The 26357-nt window shown below is 37.3% G+C and overlaps 1 non-coding gene across 1 annotated transcript; it reads right to left on the reverse strand.

Moving 5' to 3' along the window:
- Positions 1-3955: 3955 nt before the first annotated feature.
- On the reverse strand, positions 3956-4062 carry LOC141602903 (small nucleolar RNA R71). The gene has a single exon (XR_012524810.1). It is a non-coding gene; the product is annotated as a small nucleolar RNA R71 (small nucleolar RNA).
- Between the last annotated feature and the right edge of the window lie 22295 nt (positions 4063-26357).

Genomic DNA, 26357 nt, shown 5'->3' on the forward strand with positions numbered 1-26357 from the left:
AACTTGACAACAAATCACCGTATGTTTAATCACCTGAACATCGTATTCTAACTCATTACTAATTACAAACCCATGAGCATATTACTTTTTAGAGAGTACTACTTAATATCATCCGAAATTCTTAACTCGATCTCAATTCTAAGCATTAGAAAAACAACCCACCTCACAAAATCTTGTATAATAAATAAAATATATAGCTCATATAATAAGTAACAACAATTATCACAATTCGCCATCAATTATCAATTTTAACAAGTAAAATAGAAAGAACAACATATAGACATACAACCCCGAACAATAGTATTAATAATAGGATCGGTAAAATCGTGTTACCTTTATAATTCCGCCATCGATGACCAAAACGACAAATCTCAAAATTAAGTTAAATGAAAGAAAATGAATACCAAAGTGATTTGCTGAGGGTGGCAATATAATAATGAGCCAATAAATAATGGTTGCTCACTATGGTTGATGATGAGTATATGAAACGAAGATCGACGTAGTGATAAATTATTTGTAGAGTATATCATGCAATAAAGAGTTTTACGAGGGTAGGAGTATGCTGAAAGCATTGATTGATATGCACATTAGGATGGAAGATGCAACAGCCGAAGTAAATAAAGGATAAGTAGGGTTAGAAATATATAAGTCAGTAGAAATATGGTTGACCGACAAAAATAAGAAAGCTACTAAACAAAGGAAACAAGGAAATAGCACAAAGCCCACGGATGAGTTTAACCGAACAAAATAACGATTTCAAAAGTTATTTATTTGAAAATATTTAGTAAATTTTATAAAATAACCACATCGCTTAAATAGGAGTTCTGAGATATTTGAGGTATTATAATTATAATATACAAAGTTTTTCTTACAAAATGTCTTTAAAAACAAAATATACAAAATGAACTAAAACTCTTACAAACACTTTAAATAAAATCTTGTCTTGAAATAAAATCCTTTTCGAACAGCAGCGGAAGACCTGAAAGCAAAATCAGAAGACAGAAAGGACTACCCCCATGACGAGTAGCCCCGAAGGGAGAAAACACGTCATCCGGAAAGCTGAGTAACAGATAATACCTCAATATAAGCAGCTTAGTTTTTGGTCATGGCGTTGAAACACAGACACGTAAAAATAAAAATAAACACAGAGAATAATAAAAACACTCCCCATAAACTAAATCTAAACCTCTAACTAATTCAATACTATTCAATTAATACAACTTTTATCGCATTCCTCCACAATTAACCAAATTTCATCGCACTACTCTGTCTCACTCATTACTCCGTCTCATAATATAATACTCCATAGTAGCCAGATATCGTATTCTCATCGTCGACCCTAAGACCAGGACAAGGGGTGAGTGAACTGGCGATAAGATCGCTAAACAATATATCCATCTCAATGTCAATTCCAATCTCATAATATAACTCAATAACCAGGGTCACTCTGGACCTTAAACACAATATGGTAGAACGGCCTCATAACTCAATACTAGTAACAAATTGATGTGACCATAATTAGAGCATATTTAGTCCCCGAATTAGCCTTGTTCCCATGCTTTTTAGTGCATATTTGGGTCATTTATTGTCTTTAGTTCTTTGTTTTACATATTCTTTGAGGTTTTGTGTCCTTGGTAGGAAAGGAGTGCAAACCTTGCATTTTCATGGCAAAACGAGACTAAATTGATTGAATTCAATGACCAAGCATCAAGGAGAGACAAGATTAGAAGGCCTTTGTAAATACTATAGTAGATGGGCAATGATGAGAAAAGATTCTTGCATCCCCGAGGAAATCCCCAAAGATTTTATGAAGAAAAGGGAAGAAAAGAAGAAGAAATGAGACTGTCCAGCAATCCGTGCAGATTGTCCTGAAGACGCCCGTCCTCCACCTTCACAATCCGTGCGTCTTCACTCCAAGACGCCCGGGCAGCAACACCTAAAGACACCCGTTTTCTCCCCAAGACGCCCGGGCAGAGACCCACGAATCCGGCCGTCCCGTGCTAAAGACGCACGGATTCCCAGGCAGACAATTTCGTTTCTTTAAGCTTCAAGAAAGATGCCCATCCTTCCAAAAATACCGGCGTTTCCTTAAGTAGGGACTTAATCGTCATTTAAGCCCTTAGTTAACCCTAATTCCTACACCTAATCCCCACTATAAATACCCTATTAGTCTAATTAGAAGAGCATGTTCTTTTTAGCAATCTTTAGTGTAGTTAATATCAATCAAATCTCTCTTTAATATTGTAATCAACAATTAATCAAGTTTTAATACAAGTTTTATTTCCTTAATCTCTCTTTTGTTCATCCTTTATTTTGGGGAATTGAGGATTATTTGGGTTATTATTGGGAGATTGACAACCTCTCAATCAAGCATCAAGTACTTCTTTTATTCTTTGCTTTATTATTGGAACCATTAGTAGGTATAATTCTCTTAATCCCTTTTTAATTATTGTTAATTACTTTCATTTATTCATCATGTTTCACTTTGTTGGTATGATTGACAACCTTGCTACCATGTTCAACATGATAATGAGTGAGTAGTCACTTAGCTAGGGTTAATGGGTAATTAGGGAAACCAACGTGGGGAATGATTTATGGTTAAATTAATATGCTTTTATGGTTTATTTGCTTGCTTGTTATGATCTCAACTCATGCACATGTTATGTTTGATGAAATGCGAGCCTTTGAATCCTTTCATTTTTACCCATCACCTATCTTTTCAATGAGACTTGTAAGACATAAACCAACTCGAGTCTCATTAGACCATGCATGTTGTTGAGTAGGGAAGATTAAGTCGACTTGTAGGTGTTGTACAATCTAATCGATTTGGCTCCGAGACCCAAACTTTCCTAGGATTATAAGATATAACCCAACTCAATCCATCACAACAATAATTTCTTGCTTATAATTTGAGAGCATGTTTGTATGATCAATTCCCATGAATCCCCTATGACCCCATGATACCCTAGTGTCTTTTATCAATTGTTTACAACCTTTTTAATTCATCTTGCTTGTTTACTTTCATTTCTATTTAGTTTAGTGACCTTTTACATCAACCCAATTGTGACACCCCTAAGACACCGCTAGTTGCAATAGAAATCTCATCTCAATTCCCGTCCCTTGGGATCCGACCTTTACTTGCCTCTTTACTAATTGTAGAGTTGTTTGTGAAGCTATAAATTGTGTTTTGGTCTAGGTGCTCCTAACGACAAGTTACCGAAAAGATTTAGTCCCGGCCAAAAATGGCGCCATTGCCGGGGACGGTGTTAACTTGATTTAGATTTTCTTATATTGTTATTAGTTGTTTCTTTCTTTGCCTTGGGGAAGTAAAACTCCTCAAGGTTTGTTCTAATTGTTTTCGAGTTGTTTGATATTTTGCATGTCTAGAAGGTCACAAGGTGACTTGTTACCTTTTGATCGTGAAATTGAAAGAACTTTGACAACCAATAGAAGACTTGCTAGGAGAAACTTGAGAGGTAATGGTGAGGTTGTAGATATTCAACCAACTATTGAGTTCGTCAACCCTTTTGCAAGAGAAGGTGAGGAGAACCCAACACAAAATACAACACAAAATCAACCCACAATGCCTAAGTTTTCTTCACATTCCGTACCCACCGAGGAGAACCTACCCAATGGTACTCCCACACCACAACATCTAACCGGAAATTTCATTGCCAAATCCGCATTTATCCAATTAGTCGAAATAAGCCAATTTGGGGGAATGCCTAGTGAAGACCCTCACTCTCATATGGAGACTTTTTGCGATTATTGTGATGCGATTTCTCAAACCGGTGTAACTCAAGACCAAATTCGTTGGGTCTTATTTCCTTTTTCTCTAATTGGCACCGCGAAACAATGGTTGAAGGGCCTTGATAAGGCCACTCTCGGAATTGATTCTTGGAAAAATTTGGCTCTAGCTTTCTACAAAAAGTTATATCCACCGGAAAAGACTAACATGCTAAGAGCTCAAATTACGGGTTTTAAGCAAAGGGATGAAGAATATTTGTATGAAGCTTGGGAGCGGTTCAAAGGAATTTGTCGCTCATGTCCTCACCATGGACTTAGCGAGTGGTTCTGGGTACAACAATTTTGGAACGGTCTTTATGAAGATTCAAGGAACATTCTCAACATGGGATCAAATGGAATGTTCACCGAAGTTGATGAGAATCAAACTTGGAACAAAATGGAGGAAATGGCGGTCCATAACTCACAATATAGTAGACCTCGCAAGGCTACTAGAGGAGGAAAGCATGAAGTGGACTCCGTTACTCAATTGGGTGCTCAACTTAGTGCTCACATTGATACCATCAATTTGAAGTTTGAAAAAGCTATGGCTAGACTTCAAGAAGCCTCAAAATCACCAAAGCATCATGTTAATGCCATGACGGCATCTTCATCAATCCCAAGTGGGATATGTGAGAATTGTGGAACTTTGGGACATGACCCAAGTGAATGTAGGGGAACAAATGAACAAGTGAATGCTTTCCAAGCATGCAAGAGTGGTACCCCTTATTCGAACTATTACAATGAAAACACCAAATTCCATCCAAATCTCTCATACAAAAGCCAAAATGTTCAAAACCCTCAAACAACATACACCCCACCTCCCATGAGAAACCAAAATCAAAGACCCTTTTACAACCAAAACCAAGGTTACCAAAATCAATCTCCATACAATCAACAAAATGACCAAGGTTTTGATGTTCGAAAAGCGGACCTTCAAATGCAAAAGAATCAACAAGAGTTTTTCACTCAAATGCAAAAGGATAGTCAAGCAAAGAAAACCACCATCAACAACATCCTAGCTCACACCAAAATGTTGGAAACCCAATTGACTCAAATAGCATCTTCAAGCTCACAAAGCCAAAAGGGGCAATTACCACCTCAAAGTAATCCCCCAAGACATGAAACGGTTAGTGCCATTCACTTGAGAAGTGGTACAAGGTATGAAGCACCGAGAAGCAAGTTGAGGATGAAGTTGTGGAAGCTAGTGATAAGGAAGAAATTGTGAAAAACTCCAAGGATGGAGAACCATCAAAAGAAGAAATCTCAAAGAAAAATGAAGACAAGGTCAAGGAGAAGGAGCCCATTGTGATTAGACTTCCTTTTCCAAGTCGTCAAGCCAAGCCCAAATTTGATGACCAACTTGGAAAATTTATGGAAATTGTGAAGAATTTGGAAGTCTCAATTCCTTTCACGGAATTAATCAATCACGTGCCGGCCTATGCGAAATACATGAAAGACATCCTCACAAAGAAGAAGTCGATCCGGAAGCTTGAGACTATCTCCTTCACTAAGCTGAGTAGTGCAATACTTCAAGGGAGTTCACCTCCAAAACTCAAGGATCCGGGAAGCTGCTCAATACCGTGTACCATTGGCGACACCACGATCAACAAAGCCTTATGTGATCTAGGGGCTAGTGTGAGTGTTATGCCGTACTCGGTGAGTAAAAGGTTGGGGATGGGAGAGCTTAAATGCATCAATATCACACTCCAAATGGCCGATAGATCGACGAAGACACCATTAAGGATATGGGAAGATGTTCCCGTACAAATTGGGAAATTTTTCATCCCGGTGGACTTTGTCATTGTCGATATGGAAGAAGACTCCAACATTCCAATCATTCTAGGAAGACCTTTCTTACACACCGCGGGTGCGGTGATTGATGTAAAACATGGAGAGCTCACTCTAGAAGTGGGAGATGAGAGTATAACTTTCAATCCTGACAAGGCCATGAGAGCTTCCCGTTTGCATGAACCATGTTTTATGATTGATCATTATAGCCGGAAGGATGATAGGAAGAAGCCGGAACTCCAATGGAAGAAGAAAATTGAAGATGCTCCATTCAAAGAGCAAGTGAATTGTAACAAAGAGAGCTTGAAAAGCTCACCAAAGTCAAGCAATGAAGAAGATGACCTCATTGGCCAAGACAAGAAAATGGGAGAATTGTCTCTATCAACTCAAGAGATCTTTAGTGATCAAGTAGATGAAGTTTGTGGTCTTTGGGATGATGAGTTTGAAGGGATTTTCAATCCCTATATTGGTAATGCTATCGATCAAGACCGACAACAAGGGCAAAGATCTATTGAAGATCTTTATCATGACAATGAACAAGCTTTTGATTACTTCTTCAAGGTGTTGAGCAACATCAACAACACCTTGGACATGCCCCCAGGACATCTCACTAAGGATGAGAGTTTGGTGGAGTCCTCCCTAAACCACCATTTGTAAATATTTCTAACTCCCTAACTCGCATTTTAATTCTCATATTGCATTTTTGTCATTTTTGGATTTTTATGCCTTGATAAAGATAATTATCATTTTTGAGAGAAGTGAGGGAGGGACTAATGATTTCAATTGATGTGTAGTGCTTTAGCTTAGTGTGGGGATAGCAATTGCCTAGGCTATTCACGCCTTAGTAGTGCCCCCACAATGAAGAACACGAGATTTTGAAGAATGAAAAATGACACGGGATATGCAAGTACACGGATGGAACTGAATCCGGGTAAAAGGGGCAGAATCCGAGCGTTTTCAAGAGAATCCGCCCGTCTTCAGGCAACCCGGGCGTATTTGTCATAAAACGCCCGTCCCTCTGAGCTGAATATTTAAAATTTTGGGACTGTTAGCAAATCCGGGCGTCCTGTAAAAGAATCCACCCGTCCTCAAAAAGACGCCGGTCCTGCAAGAGAAGACACCCGTCTTTTTGGTTGAGAAAAACAAGAAAATTCCCTGGAAAGTTATCCGCCCGTCTTCACTTAAAGACGCCCGTCCCGCAGCTGAACAATCCGAGCGTCTTTGCTCAAAGACGCCCGTCTTTAGGCGAGAATTTCAAGCCTGCAATGCATGACGAGAATCCAAGGCGTCCCAAAGGAAAGCCGCTCGTCTTCCCCCTGCATTTCAAATTTTTCGTGTCTTTTATAAACCCCCTCCCACATTCATTCCTTCATTCCTTCATTCAAAACACTACCCATAAACCCCAAAACTCAAAACCCTCATCCTCTCCATCACAAAAACAAAATTTCCTCAACCACATTCATCAAAATCAAATCAAAACATCCTTTTAACAAAAACTAATCACTCTTCTTTCAACAAAAATCAAACCAAGCACCAAAATCTTCAACCTTTGAGTCGATTTTTGAATTTATAAAGGCAAAGCCTTTCATCTTAAAATTGATTTGGGTACACTTGGAAATTGAAAATTTTCACTCTTTTCTTGGTTTAAGAATTAATGGCAAGGACAAAAGGAGCAACAAAGGCACCAAAGGCAAAGGCACTATCAACAAGGCAAAAGAGCCTTCAAGCAAAGAAAGCCTCATTGGCTATGGTGGTAGCTAGCTCAAACTTGGAAGTGCAACAACAACAACCTCCCTTGGAAGCAACAAGTTCTACTACTCCGAAAATTTCTCAACTTTCGAACTATCCGGAGGTAATTTTCATCTCTAACTCCCATAGGGAAACTTTTGCCAAGTATGCTAGAAAATCCTTTCTATCCACAAAGTTTATTTGTGAAGATGCCTTAGATAAGTTGGGTGTCCTTGAGCAAACCAAAGCCTTCTTTAAAGCCATGGAGTTGGAAAAATTGTTTGCAACAAAAGAATTGACATACCCCTCCCTTACCTTAGAATTCTTGAGTTCTTTGAAAGTTACAAAGGTTGAGACTATGGAAAGCATCGAGTTCCGCCTAGCTAATGTGAGTAGGTGCATCTCCTTTGAGGAAATGAGTAAAGCTTTGGGTCTTAGTGATTCACCTAGTTATTTCAAGAATGTTGGCAAGTATGACCCCGCTCCTCTATGGGAGGCGATTTCCGGAAGGAAATTTGAGAACTACCATGCTAGCCGCGCTCTATTAGTCAACCATCCGGGCATTAGAGTGTGGCACAAGGTCATAGGGAATACCATCATTGCAAGAAAAGACACCAACCACTTTACCAAGCTCGATCTTGTTCTTCTTGAGTCGGCCTTAAACATTGGAAGGGAATTCACCAAGCCTTTCAACTCTCTAAGGCTTTTGGTGGATAGATGGCTAAATGTTGATTGTGGCAAGCAAGGCACTACCGTTATTGTGAATGGAGGTCTAGTCACTCTTTTGGCTAAACACTTTTATCCGAACTTCAATAAGGATAGCAAGTATATGGCGAAGAAGGGTGGTCATCTCATTGATATTGATGCTATGATAAACAAATACAAGTGGGTCTCTCATAACCCTCGTGACACGAAGTATGGATGGCTCACTAGTGAGGCTAGATCTTTTACTTTGCCTTCGAAGATTTATCGTTTAAGTGTCAATCGGACCAACTATCTCCTTCCCCTCTCAAAAGAGGCCGAATACATTATCCGACAACAAAGGGATGAAATTGAAATGCCCTCTTCTTCCATTATCACACCACCCTATCCTTTCAAGTACCAAGAGTTCAAACCCGAAGGTGTTGAAGCAAGCAAAGATTATATGACTCTTCTTATGCAAGAAATGCACAAGCAAGCTTTTAAGGATCAGGAAGATGCTTACTTAGCCCAATATCCACCCCTCCTTCATTTAGCTAGGCAAGGACTACTTGATCCTTCATGTCCTTTGCCTAGTTGGGCGGATAGGGAAGTCTTCTTTCCGAGTGCATCTAGGGGTGAGATTCCGGGTGACTATGAGGTTGTCGGTGATTCGGTTGATGATAGCATTGATGAAGAGGCTAGTGAAGAAGAAGAAGAGGATGATGAACAAAGTGAACAAGAAAGTGAAGAGGGAAGTGGTGATGAGTCCACTTCTATTGAGGAAGATGATGATAGTGATGATATGATGGACGATTAGCAAGCTTTGGAGGCTCCTACCCTCTTGAGGTTTGTCTATTTCTCTCTTTTTGTTTTATTTATTTATCTTGATCATGTTTGGAGTAGTCCTAGCAACATAGAGGACTAACACCTCGGCCCCATTGAGGTGTTCTTATTTTATTGTTCCCACTTTTGAAAATCCAAAATGACAAATTTAGTTTCATGCATTGCATCGTGTGTGCATGAACTACACCCAACCTTAGGACATTAGAAATAATGTCTAACTTGGTGTGGGGAAGTACATACATACACAACGAGAGGTAATCTAAATTATCCTCTCTGTCATAAACAAAAACCATGCATCATGTAGTGTAGATTAGTGTAGCTTGCATTTAGTGTAGAATTCATGCATCATGCTTGCATGATTTCCCATCATTTTGGCCATTGAGGACAATGCCCATATGAGTGTGGGGATGGGGAATTCTAACTTAACTTTTATTCAAAAATCCAAAAAACTTAAAAAATTTCGAAAAAACCATAAAAATTTGAAAATTTGAAAAACCAAAAACATGTTCATTTCCTTTGTAGTGTAGTCGTGTATATATTATTGTATATATTGTGTTTGTTTTATCATTGTTCACATTGATCGACTACGCCACATCCGACACATGAGGATATTGAAGACCGCATGGTATGCTCTTTCCAATCTCCTTTTTCCTCTTTATGTTAATGACTATGTGGCTTTATTTTGATTGATGCGGTATAACAATATGAACTTAGGACTTGTATTTAGTTTATATGTCATATTATTTGGTAGAATCATTTGCATTACGATGTTTATATATTAGTTGCATCATGGCATGTAGTTGCATGTTAGAAAATCTTGCGAAACCGTCTACTTGGGAAGCTTGACAAGTGTATATAGGCCCTAGTAGATGCTTTTTCTTCTTAAGACTTTGCTTGTTAGAATGCTTGTAAAACACCCTAGGATGTGTCATGCCAGTATCCTTTGACCCATGGATTAAGGCCTAGTCAAGAGTACCTTGTGGTGTGATAACTCCTTGGCTACCGTTTATTCCAAGGTGACCCTTGAAACCATGCATCCATCCATCCATCATCCATGTTCTACCATATTTTTGTCATCAAGGGGAATGGGCACAAAAAGAAATCAATTTGAGTTCAATGAAATGAAAAGTTAAAGAAAGTTTGCAAAAAAATGCATCAAATGAAAAGAGGAGCAAAATAGAACTCCTAAAGCTTCAAATATAAGCCACCCTCACTACATATGGGGTGATTTTGAAAATGTTCAAAAGAAATGCAAAGAAAGTTGTCAAGTGTTGAAATGCCAAAAATCAAAAAGAAATGGCAAGAAAGTGTTCTCAAATTTTATATGCCACATGAAATTGGGGGGAAAAACAAAGAAGAAAGAAAACTCCCAAAGTGAAACTCAAATATCTATTGATCCCTTTATCCACCGTATCCATTTTTATGCATGGTAGAGAGGGGACGACCCTTCTTCTTGTCTAGGCAAGAGGGGGAATTCCGCGATCCTCCAGTGTTTCTAACACCATAGGGAGTCTACTCTTGACAAAAGCATTTAACGATTGAGGACAAAGGTACCCTAGCTTGACACAATTTGGAGGTGATTTATTGGTATCCTTCTAGGCTTAGTAGTTTGAAGAAATTGCATCTATGAAGGAGTGTGTACCCTTGAATTGCTTCCCTTGTAGATAATTTCCGCCACAGAGATGAGGAAAGTGGCTATTCTTTTGTAGATGCATCCATTATTTGATTTTGTGTGCTTAATATTTGGATGTGTCGCCATTTTGGCAAGACCCACCTTGCCTTGCAAGAAGGCATCCTACCTCATGGTTGTCTTGTTCTGAGTTGATGGGGCGGAGTGAGACCCGCTAATTGTCTCATATCGGCTATGTTATTAGGTTAGTTTAAATAATGGTCCTAGTCTTTGTCACCTATTTACTCGGGACGAGCAAAGGTTCGGTTTGGGGATATTTGATGTGACCATAATTATAGCATATTTAGTCCCCAAATTAGCCTTTTTCCCTTGCTTTTTAGTGCATATTTGGGTCATTTATTGTCTTTAGTTCTTTGTTTTGCATATTCTTCGAGGTTTTGTGTCCTTGATAGGAAAGGAGTGCAAACCTTGCATTTTCATGGCAAAACGAGACTAAATTGATTGAATTCAATGACCAAGCATCAAGGAGATACAAGATTAGAAGGCCTTTGTACATACTATAGTAGATGGGAAATGATGAGAAAAGATTCTTGCATCCCCGAGGAAATCCCCAAGGATTTTATGAAGAAAAGGGAAGAAAAGAAGAAGAAATGAGACTGTCCAGCAATCCGTGTGGATTGTCCTGAAGACGCCCGTCCTCCACCTTCACAATCCGTGCGTCTTCACTCCAAGATGCCCGGGTAGCAACACCTGAAGACGCCTGTTTTCTCCCCAAGACACCCGGGCAGAGACCCATGAATCCAGCCGTCCCGTGCTAAAGACGCACAGATTCCCAGGCAGACAATTTCGTTTCTTCAAGCTTCAAGAAAGATGCCCATCCTTCAAAAAATACCGGCGTTTCCTTAAGTAGGGACTTAATCATCATTTAAGCCCTTAGTTAACCCTAATTCCTACACCTAATCCCCACTATAAATACCCCATTAGTCTAATTAGAAGATCATGTTCTTTTTAGCAATCTTTAGTGTAGTTAATATCAATCAAATCTCTCTTAAATATTGTAATCAACAATTAATCGAGTTTTAATACAAGTTTTATTTCCTCAATCTCTCTTTTGTTCATCCTTTATTTTGGGTAATTGAAGATTATTTGGGTTATTATTGGGAGATTGACAACCTCTCAATCAAGCATCAAGTACTTCTTTTATTCTTTGCTTTATTATTGGAACCATTAGTAGGTATAATTCTCTTAATCCCTTTTTAATTATTGTTAATTACTTTCATTTATTCATCATGTTTCACTTTGTTGGTATGATTGACAACCTTGCTAGCATGTTCAACATCATAATGAGTGAGTAGTCACTTAGCTAGGGTTAATGGGTAATTAGGGAAACCAACATGGGGAATGATTCATGCTTAAATTAATATGCTTTCATGGTTTATTTGCTTGCTTGTTATGATCTCAACTCATGCACATGTTATGTTTGATGAAATGCGAGCCTTTGAATCCTTTCATTTTTTACCCATCACCTATCTTTTCAATGAGACTTGTAAGACATAAACCAACTCGAGTCTCATTGGACCATGCATGTTGTTGAGTAGGGAAGATTAAGTCGACTTGTAGGTGTTGTACAATCTAATCGATTCGGCTCCGGGACCAAAACTTTCCTAGGATTGTAAGATATAACCCAACTCAATCCATCACAACAATAATTAATTGCATATAATTTGAGAACATGTTTGTATGATCAATTCCCATGAATCCCCTATGACCCCATGATACCTTAGTGTCTTTTATCAATTGTTTACAACCCTTTTAATTCATCTTGCTTGTTTACTTTCATTGCTATTTAGTTTAGTGACCTTCTACATCAACCCAATTGTGACACCCCTAAGACACCTCTAGTTGCAATAGAAATCTCATCTCAATTCCCGTCCCTTGGGATCCGCCTTTACTTGCCTCTTTACTAATTCTAGAGTTGTTTGTGAAGCTATCAATTGTGTTTTGGTCTAGGTGCTCCTAACGACAAGTTACCGAAAAGATTTAGTCCCGGCCACCAATCTCAATCTCAATTTCAATATCGTCAATGTTTAAAAAACCGTGCTCAACACTTAGAGTAAAACTCTAAGCTACTCACCCACGAGTCAAGGTCAAAAGAAACGACAATAATAACACGGTAAATAATTATAATCACCAGTGAACTTCTAACCTCGTACCAAAAATTGGGTAACAACTACCAATATACTAATTCGGACAAACTCTGAGGTCTGACAACCAATTCTAAATCAACCAGCCATGTTAAGACCAACTTGACAACAAATCACCGTATGTTTAATCACCTGAACATAGTATTCTAACTCATTACTAATTACAAACCCATGAGCATATTACTTTTTAGAGAGTACTACTTAATATCATCCGAAATTCTTAACTCGATCTCAATTCTAAGCATTAGAAAAACAACCCACCTCACAAAATCTTGTATAATAAATAAAATATATAGCTCATATAATAAGTAACAACAATTATCACAATTCGCCATCAATTATCAATTTTAACAAGTAAAATAGAAAGAACAACATATAGACATACAACCCCGAACAATAGTATTAATAGTAGGATCGGTAAAATCGTGTTACCTTTATAATTCCGCCATCGATGACCAAAACGACCAATCTCAAAGTTAAGTTAAATGAAAGAAAATGAATACCAAAGAGATTTGCTGAGGGTGGCAATATAATAATGAGCCAATAAATAATGGCTGCCCACTACGGTTGATGATGAGTATATGAAACGAAGATCGATGTAGTGATAAATTTTTTGTAGAGTATATCATGCAATAATGAGTTTTACGGGGGTAGGAGTATGCTGAAAGCATTGATTGATATGCACATTAGGATGGAAGATGCAACAGCCGAAATAAATAAAGGGTAATTAGGGTTAGAAATATATAAGTCAGTAGATGTATGTGTTGGAATATGTGTCCTCCGACAATAATGCGATCACAACTGTTGATCATGATGATCACATGTTTAAGTCTCATTTTAAAAGAATACAATTGGGAAGTATTTTTACTGTCAACTGGTCCACACACATCGGTAATGATTGGCTGACTAGAGTTTGACATTACTGTCGTGCGACGGTGGTGATCAGTTGATCCCCTAGGTCATACCTAAAGGATATTACTCTTAATTGATCATTTAATTGATCGTATAACGTTACGAATTAATTAAATTACTTGAAAATTGACGGACGATTTTGGAAGTATAATTTACGTATCTCATTGTAATCTGATTAAATAAGATACGGTCTAAGTAATCGAATTGTTTCATTACTCAGATGAAATTATTGTTTATGGAAACAATTGAAATTGAATGAATTATTATAAATACAAGTTATTGTGATTTATAATTGGTAAAATATTTTGGTACAAGTAATTATGAATTACTAGGTCGATTTTTGTATATGACGTATTTTTATTAATACATTGATTTTTAATATGTTAAAAATACATAATAAATTTATGTGACATATGACATGTGACATATGACAAATTGACATTTTGACAAAGATAAAATGGAGTCCATTTTATCCTCTTGACCGAAATATTGGAGAGTATTAGGAAAATATTAGGTTAATTGTATTAGTGGTAAACATAATCATCTTTACCTAATACTAGAATTGCATGCCTACTTGTTCTTGTGAAGGCAACCATGAGCATGCATTGGCTCCCTTGTTCCTCCTCTCCCACCCGGTTTTGGGAAGAAAACCATTGTGGTTTTTCTTCTTATTTTTGCCTAATATTCACTAATATACACACCAGTGATTATCATTCATTCACCCATCTAAAAACAAGTGTTTTAGAAAGATAAAAATTTCCTCTATTCTTCCTCTCTCTTAACCGGTTTTGATAGAGAAATCAAATAATTTTTGGGTCAATTTTTATACAAAATTAGTATTATTCTAGTAATAATAATATTAGTTTTATTAAGAGTATATCTTGGGTATAATTCCTTGGGAGGGATTCTCATCTTGAATCCTTGTTCATCCATTAAGCGAAAGCTCAAGAACAAGAGAGTAGGAGAACTCTCTTGTGCCCTTTGATCCGAAAATCATATGTAAGGATGATTAATTCTTCTTTATTTTGTTTATTGTTTGCATACATAAGATCACTGTTTAATTTTATGAGTAAATTAACAAAAACATATATGAATATGTTAGTATATAGATCTACTTTTCCTTCAATTGGTATCAGAGCCTTGGTTGTTTGCATGCAAATCGGTTAAAAGTTTTTCCGAGTTATACGATTAACATATAAAACTTGTTAAATTTGTGTTATTATGATATATCAGAAAAATCATTATGCATGTTAAAATTTCTGGTCCTAAAATGTTTTTAGGATATTTTGGTTAATTTATGGATTTTTATTGTTCATATTATATAATAATGGCAATAAAATATGATTTTATGAATAAAATGTCATTTTCGGACTAAAATTAGCAAAACTTCGAATTTTCCAGTGATTTTTGGATATGTTGTCACATATATTATTTTGTGATTACCTGTAAATTTTCATAATTTTTGGACTTCTTATGCTCGAAAAATGGATTTTTCATTATTAAAATCGGATTTAGATGAAAAATAGGTTAATATGAGATAAATTTCGAATCTGGTCATAGAAATTTAATATGTTGTCACATGTTATTTTACAAGATGTGTGTAAAATAATAGGCTATATTGAAGTCTTTATGCATGATTTATGATTTTTTGAAGAAAAATAGCATAAATAGTGACTTAATTAGTGAAATATTAATAAAACATACTCTATGACTAAGGAAAAACATCACATGTTGCATTTTATTATCTTTTTCAGATATAAAATTGAAAAGTTGATGAATATAATTTTTCTCATGTTTTATGATTATTTTGTTAAAACCGATAAACCGCAACATTGTTTTTCCGGATAAATTTCGAAATTTTTAACCTAAGTTTTTGAACATTATGAGTGTCATGGTATTTTTCCAGAATGTTCATGAGTTTAAATTTCAATTTTTGAATTTATTTGAAATTTTGTGATTTATTTGAAGTTTATAGCCTTTTTATTGTAATTTTAGGTCCATTAATGAACAAATTTTAGAAATATGAGTTAATTATGGTCAAATAATTAGTGAAGACTAAATTTTGAGTTCTAAGAGGTTAGGGTAATTAAATTATGCATAAATATGAATTTATGTAATTTTTGTGATTATAAAATGTTGAATCACGCAAATCCGTAAAAACCGAGTAATATATGATATTGGCTATTTAAAGGCGATTTAGCATAAAATTGGGCATGTTCATACATATTATAATGCTTCATTTTATTTAGGATTGTCATAATTTTATTTATGTAATTTTGAATTATGTAATTTTTACTTAGTATGGCCTTAGTTTTTAATTGGTATTACCCGAAATGTATGAGAATATCGATTCGGTTGTAATTTATTGTGATCTCGTATCACCGTTTTGTAATTTAATAGATTTATTTTATTTTAGTTACAAATGTATAATAGGAAATTATGTAATTTGTTATGTAATTTTGTTCATTTCGGAGTTCCCAAAGACGGATTTCTTCAAGATGGCGATACATAAAGACGGTGTTACCTCGAGATGCTTGCCACAACCGAAGTTCAAAGAGACCAATGGAGTTGGTTTCCGAATATGTAATAGTTAATTAGATTTTCTATGTTAGGAAGGCCATACTAGGATTTTTATGCTTTGCATTTGATTTATATGTCACATGCATCGCTAAATCGCCATAACTAAAACATGCATCATTTTTCATCGAGTTAATCGACCGTGTCAATTAAAATTATCGTAGTTCACCGCTTTAGTTCACTTAAAACGTGATAGATAATAAATTGTCATGACCTCTCGCTAAAAATAAATAATTGAGACATAGCCTTACCAAATAGTAGAAACCATGAAAACCTATTTCGCGAGGGAGTGCACTCGGCCATCCCGGGGTACAAACCTTGTTACGTAGGGGAAGTGGGTGATAAATGCCTATCCACCGAATTCGTGTTGATGAGGGTTTCATTGGCCATCCCGCGCCCAAATTAATGTGAATTTGGATCATGGACACATTTATTCGAAATTTGGATTGACCTCAACGGAAGTATACGTGACCGTAGTCGCATGTGTTCCGGGCTATAGATAAACATTAGAGTAATTTTATCGACCAAGAATTATAAAAGTAGAATCGATTAAACGTTAATCCACCGAGTTATATTAATAAGGGTTTCATCGGCTATTCCGTGCCTAAGTTGATATGAATTTGGGTCTTGGAATCATTTATAATAGTTGGGTAGAGGTCACTATATAAATGTTCATATCTTGTTAAATCTTTTTACAAGTATGATTTAAAAAGACAAATGTTAATATTTCCTTTTCCTCCATACTTGTAGTTCATTACAATGAATCCATCAAATGCTACCGCACCGATAACTATTGAGTCTTACCACAATGTTTTTGACGACGTTTGCTCCAACAATTATTTCGACACTACTAGAGAACTTCATTTTGGGATAGGTTCGGATGGAAACCTTAACTTCATCACCTCTTCTAAACCACCTACTACTACTAGATCTCGTGTGAGCCCGTCTCAGGAAGACTACCTCATACAATCTATAGGGTCTTTGTCTCTGGAAGATAAAGATGTTAAAACTAGTGGGAGCTCGAGCAATCAAGTTCTTGCTTCCAAGGGCAAAAGGTTCAAGAAGAAGGGAAAGAAAGTCAAAAACTTCAAGCAAGTTAATGATGAGTGCCATTATTGCTATGGCATGGGACATTGGCCTAGGAATTGTCCCGTATATTTGCGAAATATAAGGGAAGGAATCATCACTCCAAAAGGTAAAATTCCTAAGGAAATTTATGTTATTGATATAAATAATAAATTATACATCCACTACGACATGGGTACTGGATACCGGTTGTGGTTCTCACCTTTGTAATCATTTACAGGGTTTAAGAGATGTGAAGAGGCTTAGCAAAGGAGATGTGGATCTACGCCTTGGAAATGGAGCTCGAGTAGCGGCCGAATCCAAAGGAACTTATGTTTTAGCTTTGCCTAACGGATTTGAGTTGTATTTACATAATTGTTTTTATGTGCCTACACTCTCTAAAAACATTATTTCAATCGCCATGCTAGACATGGACGGTTTTTGTTTTGTCATTAAGAACAATCGTTGTACTATTTCTAGGAATGAATTGGTTATAGGCCAAGCTTCTTCCATAAATGGCATTTACATTTTAGAGACCTCAAATCCGACTAATGATATCTATAACATTCAATCAAAGAAACTCAAATTAAGTGACCCAAGTGAAGCGTTCATTTGGCATTGTCGATTAGGTCACATAAACGAGAATCGCATCAAAAGATTAATTTCGACTAATGTGATTACACCATTTGATTATCAGTCATATGGTACATGCGAATATTGCCTACTTGGCAAAATGACTCGTAATCCTTCTAGTGGTAAAGGGACACGAGCTAGTGAACTATTGGGACTCATACACACCGATGTATGTGGACCAATGAGTATCACCGCTCGTGGAAATTATGACTACTTTATAACATTCACCGATGACTTGAGTAGACATGGGTATGTCTATTTAACGAAACATAAGAGTGAAGCGTTTGAGAAATTCAAGGAATTTCAAAACAAAGTAGAGAACCAATTGGACAAAAAGATAAAAGCACTACGTTCCGATCGTGGTGGAGAATATCTTAGCCTTGAATTCGATTCATACTTGAAATATTGTGGTATTATATCACAACCTTCTCCACCCGGAACACCAAAACCCAATGGTGTTGCCGAAAGGAGAAATCTAACCCTACTTGATATGGTTCGATCAATGATGAGTCAAACCGAGTTACCAAACTCGTTTTGGGGATTTGCAATCCAAAATACAATTATATCTTTGAATAATAGTCCCACTAAGGCCACCGGAAAAACTCCATTTGAGATGTGTAAAGGAAGGGTTCCTAATCTATCCTACATGAAAATTTGGGGATGTGATGCTTACGTCAAGACTAAGAATGACAATAAGCTTGCCCCAAGATCCGAAAAATGCACCTTTGTAGGTTACCCCTCGAATTCTCGAGGATACTACTTCTACAAACCTCAAGATAACAAAGTGTTTGTGTCTTGCGAGGCTGTCTTCTTAGAAAGAGACTTTATTTCTAAGAGACAGAGTTGGAGAAATTTTGAACTTGACGAAGTTCAAGAGCCACAAACCGAGGTAGAGACGCAAGAAGATATTCCTTCGTCATCTAACGCGGTTGTACCTCCTCCACTAAGAAGGACGGGTCGAGTAATTCGCCATCCCGATCGATATGTGGGACTTATCGAGGAAGATGGAACACTCGATGTGTTACTTATAGAAAGTGACGAGCCCGCCACCTACAAGGCCGCAATCTCTAGTCCAAATTCCTCCTTATGGCTTGAAGCCATGAAGTCCGAAATGGATTCTATGCATGAAAACCAAGTTTGGGACTTGGTAGATTTGCCTAAAGGGGCAAGACCTCTTCAATGCAAATGGATATTCAAAATCAAAAATGGCATAGAAGGACATGATGATGTCTACAAAGCTAGGCTAGTGGCAAAAGAATTTACCCAAGTCCAAGGTCTCCATTATGATGAGACCTTCGCACCCGTAGCCATGCTAAGATCCATACGGATTTTGTTAGCGATCGCCGCATTTCATGATTATGAAATAGGGCAAATGGATGTCAAAACCGCTTTTCTAAATAGGCATTTAGAAGAGGAGGTGTACATGATACAACCCGAAGGTTTTGTTGATTCTAAAAATACTAACAAAGTGTGCAAGCTTAAGAGATCCATTTATGGTCTTAAGCAAGCATCTAGAAGTTGGAATCATCGATTTAATCATGTGATAAAAGAGAATGGTTTCCCTCGAAGTGTTGAGGAACCATGTTTATACATGAAATTTAGTGGGAGCAATGTTATGTTCCTAATCTTGTATGTCGATGACATACTACTCATTGGAAATGATATTCCGATGTTGTCTTCTGTTAAGAAGTGGTTAGGTAACCACTTCCAATGAAGGATTTAGGAGAAGCACAACGCATATTAGGTATTCGGATCCATAGAGATAGATCTAAGAGGATATTGGCACTAAGTCAAGAGTCTTATGTTGATAATATTCTTCGACGGTTCAGCATGGACAAATCCAAAAGGGGATTGGTACCTATGGTAACCGGGACGATATTGAGCAAGACTCAATCTCCCTTCGAACCCCATGATGTTGAACGCATGAAGACGATCCCTTATGCTTCCGTTGTTGGATCAATCATGTACGCCATGATATGCACACGTCCTGATGTCTCGTATGCTTTAAGCATGACGAGTAGATATCAAGGAAATCCAGGTGAGAGTCACTGGATTGCCGTCAAGAACATCCTTAAGTACTTGAGAAGGACTAAGGATTCTATCTTAGTGTTTGGAGGAGACACCGAACTCCGTGTTAATGGTTACACGGACTCAAGTTTTCAAACAGATAGAGATGACATGAAATCACAAGCTGGTTTCGTTTTCATGCTCAATGGTGGTGCCGTAAGCTGGAGAAGCTTCAAGGAAGTCAGAATCGCGGATTCTACAACGGAGGCTGAGTACATTGCAGCATCAGAAGCTGCTAAGGAAGCTATTTGGATCAGGCAATTCACAGAAGGTCTAAGAGTAGTACCTACCGCCAATGATCCCATCACTCTCTATTGTGATAATAGTGGGACGATCTTCCAAGCTAAGGAGCCGAAGTCTAGTAATAGATCTAGACATGTACTTAGAAAATATCATGTAATAAGAGATTTCATTGAAAGAAAGGAAATTGCGATTTCTAAGGTTGGGACGGATGATAACATAGCCGATCCGCTCACCAAGACTTTATCGCAAGCTAAACATGATGGACATATGGCGTCCATGGGACTTAAACGTGTACCAAGTCTATGTTAGATTTTGAAATGAAATAAAAGTGTTGTTTTTGTTCATGTTCATAATCACATTTGTCTTTTATCCTTAATTTATACATTGTTACATCCAAACGGGTTGTAGTGACAATTGAACCCCGTTAAAGTGAACACGGATTAACATAGTATTTGCCCATAGTCACTTGTATGAGGTGACGTCTCGAAGTGACTAGAGTGTGATGCGATTGATGGCAAGTTCAAGTGCCATAGAGTCATGTGAGATGACTAGTCGATCACATAGGCAGACTGTTAGGAACATTTTGTCGGGCCTAATGACCGCTTATAGAGTTCTGGCAAATTTATATAGCCTGGTCGTGGCGAGAGCTACTATAGTATTCAAATGAGTCGATTCTTTTGACTAAAGACTATTTGCCTAAGATGGCACAGTTTCAGATTGACTTTGATTTGTGTTACTACGACCTTCGCAAATGGGGTCAAATGGGCATATTTTGGGTTATGATGGATGTGGCTAGTCAAAGGTAATTAGTGCGATAGGAATTTTCCACCCCTCGTCAGGGTTATAAAAATATCTCAGGGCCACTTGAGGAGTAATGAACTGGAAATGCGTGGCCACGCTCGGATTGTATCCATGGTGGATTAATCCGGTCAAACAGTTATTCTCCAGATCAAGGAAACCACTCTCGATATGATCACTTGCAAGTACGACCTGAAAGACACCTTGCATTGAGTGGGAGATAGTAATAGGACAAGAGAATTGGTGACGCACACTTGTCGAGGACAAGTGGGAAATTGTTGGAATATGTGTCCTCCGACAATAATGCGATAACAACTGTTGATCATGATGATCACATGTTTAAGTCTCATTTTAAAAGAATACAATTGGGAAGTATTTTACTGTCAACTGGTCCACACATATCGGTAATGATTGGCTGACTAGAGTTTGACATTACTGTCGTGCGACGGTGGTGATCAGTTGATCCCCTAGGTCATCCCTAAAGGATATTACTCTTAATTGATCATTTAATTGATCGTATAACGTTACGAATTAATTAAATTACTTGAAAATTGACGGACGATTTTGGAAGTAAAGTTTACGTATCTCATTGTAATCTGATTAAATAAGATACGGTCTAAATAATCGAATTGCTTCATTACTCAGATGAAATTATTGTTTAAGGAAACAATTGAAATTGAATGAATTATTATAAATACAAGTTATTGTGATTTATAATTGGTAAAATATTTTGGTACAAGTAATTATGAATTACTAGGTCGATTTTTGTATATGACATATTTTTATTAATACGTTGATTTTTAATATGTTAAAAATACATAATAAATTTATGTGACATGTGACATATGACAAATTGACATTTTGACAAAGATAAAATGGAGTCCATTTTATCCTCTTGACCGAAATATTGGAGAGGATTAGGAAAATATTAGGTTAATTGTATTAGTGGTAAACATAATCATGTTTACCTAATACTAGACTTGCATGCCTACTTGTTCTTGTGAAGGCAACCATGAACATGCATTGGCTCCCTTGTTCCTCCTCTCCCACCCGGTTTTGGGAAGAAAACCATTGTGGTTTTTCTTCTTATTTTTGCCTAATATTCACTAATATACACACTAGTGATTATCATTCATTCACCCATCTAAAAACAAGAGTTTTAGAAAGATAAAAATTTCCTCTATTCTTCCTCTCTCACTACTACAAATACAGGCAACCACAACGGCCCTTTAACAACGCTTATTCACGAAAATCATCAAAACACGTTGTAGAATTGATTCCGCGAATTTTACCAAACTTAATTACAACGGTTCTGTGTTGTTAACCGTTGTTATTGGTTTTAACAACGGGTCATACTTAAACAACCGTTGTTAATGAAAAAACTAATAACAACGGTTAAATTTTAACCGTTGTTAATGGTTTGGCGCCAAATTAGTGAAAAGTAATCACAACGGTTATATTAGAACCCGTTTTTAATACGTTTTAACAACGGTTGTAGACTCAATAACCGTTGTTATTAATATTATGAAAATCTTAAGAACAACATATTGCTTTATTCTGCTATACGCTACAAACACAAACACAAGCTAATACTGCTACTATATCATCCTCCATTCCTCCCTGATCGTCTCTCTGTCTTCATCTCCGTCACTGTTGTCACGTCTTCTCTCCCTCATCGCGCGTGTTTATCAATCAGGTATATATATGTTTCTTAGCAACGCTTATTATAACTAGATATAGGATTTTTTGGGTTATTATCTAATTTGTTGATAATTTAGCTTAATTGCTTTCCGAATTTCGTTTATTTGTTTGCCTATTATTGTATTTTCTGAATTAGTTGCCTATTATTACGAATGTAGAATAATGACTCGAACTTGGATGATTGATGCAAATATGAGTGACCGCACCTACAAGGATGGTTTAGCTGAATTTTATGAATTCGTTTCGAACAATTTGAAAGGTTCTTCTAGTATTGCATGTCCTTGTGAAAGATGTGGTAATATTAGCTATATGGCTTTTCCGGACGTTAAAATACGCCTAGAAAAGTGGAGATTTAGTCGATCCTATACACTTTGGATTTTTCATGGGGAATCATTAGAGGAAGAGAATAACTCGGAAGAAGATGATGTTGAGGTACACGAAAGGCTAATCGATGATCCCTGAGTTTGCGAGTTTTTGAGTTGGAAGAGTTGGAAGTAGAGAAGTTGAATGTTGGGTCTATAGATAGTGAAGAGAATGATGATGAGTCCATTGCTTTTGAAGATGTAGGTGATGACACTAGTAATTGGGATGACCTTAACAACATGTATGAGAAGTTGTGTGAGTCCGAAGCACCTCTGTATCCTGGTTGTAAGTTCACAAAAATGTCTGCTGTGGTGAAGTTGTATAATATCAAGGGGGCAAATGGGGTGAGTGACACGTGTTTCACTAGTTTTTTAGCCTTGATAAAGGAGTTGCTTCATGATGGTAATGTTCTACCTGTTAAGACATATGAGGCGAAAAAACTAATAAGAGGAGTGGGTATGAAATATGAGAAAATACATGCATGTCCAAATGATTGCATATTGTATCGGAAATTATATCAAAACTTAACCAATTGCCCTAAATGTTTGGAGTGGCGTTATAAGGATAAGGAAGGGATCCCGCATAAGGTGTTGTGGTATTTTCCAGTGATACCAAGAGTCATAAGGATTTATGCGAATCCCGATGATGCAAAAATGTTAACTTGGCATGAAACAGGAAGAATAAATGATGGAAATCTAAGACACCCGGCAGATGGTAAGCAATGGAAATCGTTCGACGCTAAGTATCCCGAGTTCGGCAATGAACCTAGAAACTTACGTCTAGCGCTGTCCATTGATGGAATGAACCCACACGGAAACATGAGTAGCCAACATAGTACTTGGCCAGTAGTGTTGGCTATTTATAACTTACCTCCATATGTGTGCATGAAAAGAAAGTATTTGATGTTGTCGTTGTTAATTTCCGGCCCTAAACAACCTGGAAATGATATAGATGTATATTTGGAACCTCTTCTAGATGATTTGCGATTGTTGTGGGATAGTGGGATAGAAGTATTTGATGCATATAAGAACGAAACTTTCAATTTGAGAGCGATGTTATTGTGTACAATAAGCGACTATCCGACTTATGGCGACCTTTACGGGCACACGGTTCATGGGAAAGAGGCTTGTCCATTGTGTGGGGAGGATATCGAGTCCGAATACTTGAAGTCTTCTCGTAAGTATGTGTATATGGGAAATAGGAGGTTCTTGTATCATGACCATTGTTATCGCAAGATGCGGAAAGCATTCAATGGAAGACAAGAACTTCGTCAACCTCCTAGAATTTTGAGTGGGTATGAAGTTTATCAGAAAGTAAAGCATATTGAGATAGATTATGGGAAGAAGAGCGGCTCTAAATTGTCTACTCGTGGGTATAAGAAAAGATCCATATTTTTTGATAAACTTCCATATTGGCACGACCTGGAGGTCGCATTGCCTCGATTTCATGCACATTGAGAAAAATGTACGTGATAATATTATCAATACCCTTCGAATGTTCCTGGTAAAACAAAGGATAACGCCAGCTAGGGAAGATATGAAAATGATGGGTATTAGGCTAGAGTTGGCACCACGGAAGAGAGGTAATCGTACATTTTTACCGCCAGCAGATTTTACCCTTTCACGGAATGAGAGAAAAGAGTTCTGTGCATGCTTGAATGGAATTAAAGTGCCACATGGTTATTCGTCGAACATCAAAAGCCTAGTGTCGATGCAAGACCTAAAACTCACCGGGTTAAAGTCACATGATTGTCACACTTTGATGCAACAATTACTACCTGTGGCTATTCGTTCCATTTTACCGGAAAAGGTAAGATATGCTATAACTAGATTCTGTCTCTTCTTCCAGTCCATATGCGAGAAAGTCATCGATCCCGATGACGCGGATTCATTGCGGGACCTCGTTGTAACCTCTCTTTGTCGTTGGAAATGTATTTTCCACCCTCTTTCTTCACTATCATGATTCATCGGACCATTCACTTGGTTAGGGAGATTTTGTACCTTGGGCCCGTGTACTTGAGATACCAATATCCTTTCGAAAGATTGATGAAAGTCTACAAGGACTATACATCTAATCGGTATCGTCCAGGAAGGTTGTATTCTGAACGCGCTATTTTAGACGAAGCTCTTTCATATTGTTACGCTCATCTCTCCCCGAAGGAGTTGATTGGCGTTCCTAAGAATCGTCATAGTGATTGGATGACCGGAAAAGGTATTAGGGGCCGGGTTGATAAAATTGTGACACGTGAAATGTTGCATTTAGCACACATGTATGTGCTAAACAACGAAGATGAGGTGCAACCTTATATTCAACAACACAAAGATGAGCTCAAATACGATCACCAAAACAAGACCGAGAAGTGGATTGCGAACGAGCATACGAAGACGTTTCCGGAGTGGTTTAGGAATATTGTCTTACGATTGTACTTGATCAAACTGGTGATGACATCTCTCCTAGGTTACTACGTCTTGGTTTAGGTCCAAATGCCAGGGTCACCTTTTACAACAGTTTTGCCATTAATGGATATACTTTTTACACCGGCGAGCAAGATGAGTTGAGCACAATGCAAAATAGTGGTGTGAGTTCGGAATTTGAGGCAATGCACTTTGCTACTTCAAAAGATAAAAAGCCTATTTGGGGAAAATGCCTTTATTATGGTGTTATTCAAGAAATATTGGTACTAGATTACATTGATTTCACAATGCCTTTGTTTCGATGTAACTGGGTTGATAACAACATCCATTGTGTCCGAAAGGATAAGATGGGATTTACGTTGGTCAATCTGGGTAAGGTTGGCAATAATAAGGATGATCCTTTCATAATGGCATCCCAAGCTAAACAAGTGTTCTATGTCACCGATCCTATGGATAAGAAGTGGTCTGTTGTATTGTCTATAAGGAAAAGAAGGAGTAGTCCATCCGATAATGATGATGATGATCAGGATGTCGTTTTTGAGGGAATGGATCAGTCTACAACTGTATCTTATTTCGACGATGTTGACACTGATCATGAGGACACTGAAAGCATCTATATGCATGATGACCATGGTGAAGGTATTTGGGTTAACGAAGAAACTATGACATCCAAGAAACGTCCCCGATCCTGAGATAGTTCATCAGGACATGTACAGTATGCATGCATGCTGGTGTAAGTTGTCTTATTTTCTTGATCTTATTATTAGATGTGGATCTTTGGTGTTGAAATTCTTTGAATAATGTTGCAGTATGTATTGTTACAGTTTGACCGTAATGGAATTACAGTAATTTTTTTTATAAAAAAGAGGTTCAACAATAACAACGGTTATATTTAAATTACCCGTTATTAATACTTTCAACAAC

The sequence above is a fragment of the Silene latifolia genome, chromosome 9 (assembly GCF_048544455.1).
Source record: "Silene latifolia isolate original U9 population chromosome 9, ASM4854445v1, whole genome shotgun sequence".
Classification (NCBI taxonomy): Eukaryota; Viridiplantae; Streptophyta; class Magnoliopsida; order Caryophyllales; family Caryophyllaceae; genus Silene; species Silene latifolia.